Consider the following 7,493-nt stretch of genomic DNA (forward strand, 5'->3'; position numbering starts at 1 on the left):
GTGTTCTTTAAAAATTCAATTAAATTTTGCATTAATATCACATAACAGCAAAGAACTATCTAAGGCATGAGTCTTACTGGATGCAGATCTCCATTAACAAACTGGGATTTAACATTTTTTGAAATATCTTTTTCTCCCTAAAGTTACCCTCATTTTTATCAAATATAACCAAATTAAGGCTAGTTTGTTTGCAACATAGGTCTGTTCTCACTAATTTTGGTCTGATGATTTATATAACCATAATTGATTATAGACTTTTTATTTTGTTGAAACATTTATAGAGTCTCAGACTGAACTTTTAAAATAAAACAGGGCTGGGAAACTCACACCAAAGGCTTATCACAGATTTTACCTAACAAATCTAGGTGAATTCTTCCCTTTTTAAGGTCTCAAAGATTTCTTGATATTTTTGAACCCATGAGATAACGTTCCTAACTCATTTGATAAACCTAAGAATTTCCAGTTTTTGGAGGAGTCAGATAGAGAAAAAATATAATTGTTTTGTTTATAATGTTTAATTTTACCAAAGTATTGTCATGATTAGTTTGAGAGGAAGGTTTCCCCTACTCCTTGAAGACATAAGATTCAAACCCATAATTTTTCAGATAGAAACCATAAAAGTTACAAGCATATTCACTGGTTCATTCAGTCCTTCTGTTAACTTTTTTGTAGTCATCAGGTTTTCCATTAGAATACCAGTACATATCAGACTATTAAGAACTCCATATAATTTCTAGGATATCTGTATTAGTAATTTTACCATACATTATAACATGAGTGGATTTATTACTCATTTGATAATCTTTTTCATGTAATTTAACCAACCAAATAAACACAGTTTAATATCTCTCTTTGGGATGTTTCAGGGGCCCTCTGAAGCACCCTAAAGTTAGCTAGAAGTCAAAGGAACTTCAAAAGAATTTGATTTAGGAAGTTTCATCAAAAAGATCAATTAAAAGTGTTTAGAACATTTGGTCAGATTTAGTCAGTATTGATGGGTGTATCATTTAGCTTGTTGATATGTCACAACGGGTGTAAATACCAAGGCTCAAGGTCTAGTGAAAGTCAGCTCCACCATCTTGGACCTAATTGGCTCTAACCAATTTCCTCATGGCTGTGTCATACCTAACAAAATCAATTTATCTAGCTAACTGTAATCCAATTTTAGAAAATCCTGATCATCCATAACTCTTTTTAGTATTTTTATACCTTTTTTTTTTTTCTGAAAACACACTTCCTACTTTCCTTTAGCAACCAAAAACTAACTTTTATATTAGCATTTTATAGATTGGTGAGCATAAATACCAGTGATAACTTCTAAAAGCCTTGCTTTCTTAGAACATTTTAGGATGGCACCAAACATTATTCATTTATAGTCCCAAATCTCTTTAGTTTCTCTGTAAAAGGAAATTAGCGTTTAGTAGTAAATGTTTCAAAATCTTATTTTATTTGGAAATGACCTAACTATTCAATAGACTTCCAACACTTAGTGCACTTAGCACAACCCTTATAACTTTAAGTTATGCCAATCTGGAGAGACTATTTTAGACAGATATTTCTAAAGAATTATTATCAATTCTTAACAGAGTTTATATAAAAGCTCATATCTCATTTACATTTTTTTAGAAGTTTCTTCACTTGAGGTAATTTCCTTGTTGACAAACTTGTAACACATATAATATTTAACTTATATTAAACCTAGGTACAATGAAAATATTATACTTAATGTTAACTACTCTAAGACATGTCTATATTAGATAGGTCAACAAACAAACATTAATATCAGGTATTTAATATTGAATATTTCCCAGTTCACAAGAACCTGGAATTTATTATTTAATTTAGAATTACTTGATTTGTAAGCTCTTACCTTTTTTTAAGCCAAATAAATAGATCTCATTTACAAATTAACCTCAAAAATATTACCCAGAGACAAAGACATACCAAGACATATTTAGACAGACACAGTGCAAAATCTAGCTTCAAGTCTTTTTTCCCTTTTTCCTCAGCATCAGGAGTTAGAGATGGTCTAGATAAGTGTTCCTGAGAGCCCTGGTCTCAAGGCACAGGAAAAGAAAATCAAGTTCTAACAAAATGGCGGCAGGTCTAAACCAAATGGTGGCCAGACAAAGCAAAATGGCCATCAAAAATCACAACACAGACCACAGAGTTAAAATATACACATATAAACCTGGCAGTCCTCATCAAAGTGAAAGTGAAAGTGAAGTAGCTCAGTTGTGTCTGACTCTTTGTGACCCGTGGACTGTAGCCCACCAAGCTCCTCCATCCATGGGATTCTCCAGGCAAGAATACTGGAGTGGGTTGCCATTTCCTTCTCCAGGGGATCTTCCTGATCCAGGGATAGAACCCAGGTCTCCCACATAGCAAGCAGACGCTTTAACCTCTGCACCACCAGGGAAGCCCTTAAATACAAGAATACAGTCTCTCAGAAAACCAACTATAGAGACACAGAACTTCAGATCTAAGTACTAACATCAAAGATTTCAAGGAAGGAAAGGAAGCCAGGTTGAAAGAAGAAGGGGGAGGAGGCGGGAGAGGTGGGGCAAAAGGGCTGGCCTTACAGACATCTCCTGCCACCTACAGATACCCAGGCATTACGGGACATTTCCCTGGGCCTCCAGAGAAGGGAGGACTTGAACTCAGCCCTACCAGAAATCAGACCAGACCAGAACCAGAATTCGAGTTCTCTGCCAAGAGGAGGTGATCAGTCTCCAATCCTCAGATCAGGCTGAAGGCCCTTCGACCAGATTCCTGCATCCAGGTCCGGGGGACTAGAAAAATGGGGAAGGAGAGGAAGGGTTAAGGAGAGGAAAGAGAGAGGGAAGGGGAGAGAGGTCAATAAAGTCTCTTGTTACTTACCGATCAGGGCATTCTGGCCAGTTGTCCACGTCAGGAGGAGACCAGGGACAAAAAGGCCCCAGTTGCTGACACTGGGTCTGGTCCATTGGCAGGCAAGCTGGCCCCTGAGTATCCCGAGTGGTCAGGATGTCAGTCTCAGTGAAGAAGAGTCCCCACCAGAGTCGCCATTTGTTGCAGGAAGGCGGACCCCTTCCAGAGCCCGAAACTGGGCTCTTGTCTAACACTCAGAAATGAATTGTCCTAGGAGATACATGTGATGACAAAGCAAGAGATTTTATTGGGAAAGGGCACCTGGGTGGAGAGCAGAAGGGTAAGGAAAGCCAAAAGAACTGCTCTGCCACGTGGCTCACAGTCTTGGGTTTTATGGTGATAGGATTAGTTTCCGGGTGGTCTTTGGCCAATCTTTCTAATTCAGAGTCTTTCCTGGTGGCACACACATTGCAAAGCCAAGATGGATGCTAGCGAGAGGGATTCCAGGAAGTGGACAGACACACGGTGTCTCCTTTAGACCTTTCCTGAACTCTTCCGGTTGCTGGTGGCTTATTAGTTCCGTACTCCTTATCAGGATCTCCTGTCATAAAACAACTCATGCAAATGGTTACTATGGTGCCTGGTCAGAGTGGGCAGTCTCAATCAGTGTGCTTCCCCTAACAATCCCATCTATACTCTTATTGGACTTTCGTGCTGCAAGCAGAGTGAGCTTGGTCTCAATGACCAAAAGCTAAAGAAGAAATACTGACTTGAACAAATAAGCTGATTCACTGGGCAGTTTATTTCCTGGGGATTATTTGCTAACTCAGGAAAGGGCTTAGTTCGAGCAGAGGGACACTGGTGTAGCCTTTGACAGACAGGTGAGTCTGCAGCAATCAAGTAGAAATTAGAGGCTCCCACTCTGAAGGATATTTTTTCCCATGGGACATTTCTTAAGTGTTGGGGCAATGCAGGAGGTTGGCAGGGGTAGCAGGGGAAAAGAGGAGAGTAGTATAAAATTTTCCACAATTTTGAAGTGCTTGAAAGAAAAAGTTTTGCTGGAAGGAAAAACTCTCAACAAATATATGTTTGCCAGGTTTTGAACTATGTTTTCAAAGATAGCAGAACTTAAACCTGTAGGAACCAGATCATTTGCACTTATATCCTGCCTAAATATAAGGTTGGATAGACAGCATTAACATATCAAACACATAAACCTGTACTCCCAGCAATAATCCTCTGAAATTATGATAAGAATGTCAAATTTCTATTGAAATACTGACAAGTAAAAATAGAAAATATTGTATCTTTCAAAAATGTATTTTCTCTAAAGAACAATGATCAGATAATGTTGTAGCCATGCATTCCAGGAAACAAACTCACTCAGAAGGACAATGCAAATAGTGGAGTGCAGTTTATTACACTGGTGGGCCCAAGGCAGAGTCTCCTCTTAGCCAAGGACCCTGACGGTGAATTCATGTTTGTATATGCTGAATTCAAAAAATAAATAAAATGACCAAAATGGAATGTCCTAGAAGTCATTAAATATCTGTTGGGAGCTCAAGAGGAATATAACTGGGGTATAGGGAAGAGGTTAGGAGCTGGGATCAATAGAAAGACTTTGTAACAGGCCTACAGAGTCCCATAGTTACAAAAAAACAAATATTTCATGGGAATCAAACAAGTTTTGAGTGTCATAGGTTTAGTGGTTACTACTGAAGTCTGAATAAGGGTACACATGGTGGAAAAGATCTTTAAGAGAGAAAAATTACCTACCAAAATGGTGGTTAAAATACTCTCAGTCTGTGTTTAAGAGGTGACTAACATAATCTGCACAAGTAATGGATCTAGTGGAAAGTTAATACCTATGGAGGCCAAGAACATACTCAACTAGGGGAAATATTATGAAAGCAAAGGGAACTGTGGACTCTGGAGAAGAGGGACATCTCCGAGTGCTTGAGATGATGAGAAAGTGCAAGAAACCATGGAAGTGTTTGTGCAGGTAAATCATAGAAATTGTCTCAGTTGCAGTTTTGTTTCTCAGTTGATTATGGTCTAGATTTGTCATCCTTTTTTTTTTTTTTTTTTTTGAGGGAGGAGCTTATACATTATCATGTCTCCTTAGGTTTGTATCTCATAATCACAACCTTAGACTTAGCCCAGATTCACGCTCCTGTTACTACCAAGGAGATAATACTGACCTTCATAGATGATGTGATTTATCTCTGTGCAGAAATGATCATCCAACATTCTGTGGAGCCCTTGCATTTTTCTCTCTATTCTTTCTGAAAGTCCCTGTCAACTGTATATTTGCTTTCTTGGTCCTTTTAAAATCTTTCCTCTAATTGCTCTCATGCAATAATTTTATCATGACTTTTGCCTCTGAAAAGTACTAATATTTTAGTTCCTTTTTTATAAAACCTAGAATATTCTCCAAGTTTTCAATGCTCAAACACAAAAAAAGTTTCTACATTAAGTTCCTCTCCCAGCAGTAAGAGCAATACCACCCTTCCCCAACCTTATGGACAAAATTACAAAGGTGAACAATTTTATAGCCCTGAGAGATATCTTTGCTAAGTATTAGTTTCAGTGGATTTATTTCTTTAATCATTCTTATCTGGGCAATAAAAACATGTGTATGCCTTTCTCATATTTTCTAAAGTCCTGTGTTCAAAGATCAACAACACACCAAGAAGTGAGCAAAGAGAAAGAGAATGACAGGGAGACAGGCTCCTGGTTACACTCAGTAGAGAATTCATGGCGAGATGGGAAATGGGAAAATCAGCAAGCTCTTGAAAAAGAACATGCATGAATTATGCCATATGACCTACTTAAAAATGTAGGTTACAACAGAGTCATAAAAATAATATAAAGGCATATGAAATCCATTAATTCAACTGTCCATTTGTTCTAAAAGTGCTTAACTCAGTTACACTCTTTTCCATACTGCGCAAGCAAGTATGAACTAATAAAAATGTAAAAATCTGGATAGCAAGGAATCTGAGCATTAGGTGGGACAAGTAAGTGATAACCTTTTATTTGATATCTGACTTAATTCTATTGTTGAAAATATATTTTGAGAGAAAACTATGTACTTGGAGGAATGTGCATCATGGCATTTCCTCATCTGCCTCTGTAAGAGTTGTGCCAGGCTCAATTCCCATTCTGACACCAAAAGGTTGGGCCATGAAGTTCACACTTAAAGTAACACAGCACAAAAGTACAGACACAAATTTACAGCACAATCCAAAAGTAAAATATATATATATAAAACTTAGAAGTGCCAAAAACTGAGATGGAAGGGATGTTACACAGAGGATTGACATACCTGAGCGAGACACAAGCTAGTCTCAATCTAGGGAAGCTGAGCCAGTTGTTTCTACCAGTAAGATTAGGATTTAAAGGGAAGGATTTCTGAAGATTCCCCAGAATGCATTTATCAGTATTAACATTAACTTTTTTTCTGTTCTCTGTAGTGAGTTAACTAGAGAAACCACCCCCACACTAGTCTAGTCAGCAATAGGCCAAAGGTCTGTCAGGGAGTAGCTTAGAAAGTTAAGTACACTTACTTGGCAGAAATTCCTGATACTTTCAATAGGATTTTTATGGTAGGACTTGGATGTTATTTGGGGCTTAATTTATTCCTATTTGATTTTTTTATACCGATATGGAATAACAATTTCACCAAGAGTAAGGCAGTGAATAGCAAGTAATAGGCTCATAGATTAAGAAATATATGAAAACCATCACCTTGATATCATGATATCTATACATTCACAAAACTATAGCAACAATTTTCTTCAAGTTCTTGAAATTCTACAAAGCATGGAGGAAAGAAGGATCTAAAGGAGCTTGCTCATCTGATGTCCTCTGTGCATATAAGACCATTAAAATCTGCTTTTAATCTTCTGTTATTTTCAAAGTACATCCTCCAAATAGCAGAGTTCTGCCTTTCTTATCCACAACATGTTTGGGATACATATTTTCACTACTCTGTCTGACAGGAGGAGGGCGTAGGTGTGGGAACATCTTGTGTTCAGTCATCCAAATTGCCCACCTGAGAGCAGGGATCATTCTCAGACAGGGAATGACTGACTCCAAGGCCAAAGAAATGCATGATGCTGATGTTAGCGTGGGGGCTGACCACCCCATGAGGGTCAGTGGTGTTCTCAAGCAGGGATCAAAATGAGAGGAATCAAGATGTATCTAATATACTCAGGTAATACCACCTAGAATTTAGTTTATATCCTAAAAAGTTAGTGTAAATGACCAACAAATGAAAGCTGGGTTGTTTCTGAATTCTTGCCTGTAGCAACTATTAGAATCTCTCATTTAGTTTTATGGATTGATATTGTTTAAGGCATGGGGGTATCCTGGAGAAAGCAAACTCTTGACAATTGTAAATATCTATCAGAACTTTTTGCACAGACAGGTTATAAACAATTATGGGAGTGTAAAATTAAGAATCAGCCACCCTCATTGTCCCAAGTAGATTTTCCACAAACTGTAAGATTAATAAGTTTAGATTGCAAAAATAAAAAACCTATAGTGAAGGCATGTATATATATATATATATATATATATATATATATATACAATTCCTTACTCTGAAAAGGGAGTAACAGAATTCTAGAAAGTTGGTA

The 7,493-nt window shown here is 37.5% G+C and overlaps 1 long non-coding RNA gene across 1 annotated transcript; it reads right to left on the reverse strand.

Annotated features, from left to right (window-relative positions):
• Positions 1–499: 499 nt before the first annotated feature.
• On the reverse strand, positions 500–6,231 carry LOC138425243 (uncharacterized). The gene is made up of 3 exons (XR_011251135.1): positions 6,179–6,231; positions 2,881–3,120; positions 500–2,792 (listed from the first exon to the last, which is right to left on the reverse strand). It is a non-coding gene; the product is annotated as an uncharacterized lncRNA (long non-coding RNA).
• Between the last annotated feature and the right edge of the window lie 1,262 nt (positions 6,232–7,493).

This window comes from Ovis canadensis, chromosome 20, assembly GCF_042477335.2.
Source record: "Ovis canadensis isolate MfBH-ARS-UI-01 breed Bighorn chromosome 20, ARS-UI_OviCan_v2, whole genome shotgun sequence".
In the NCBI taxonomy this organism is placed as follows: domain Eukaryota; kingdom Metazoa; phylum Chordata; class Mammalia; order Artiodactyla; family Bovidae; genus Ovis; species Ovis canadensis.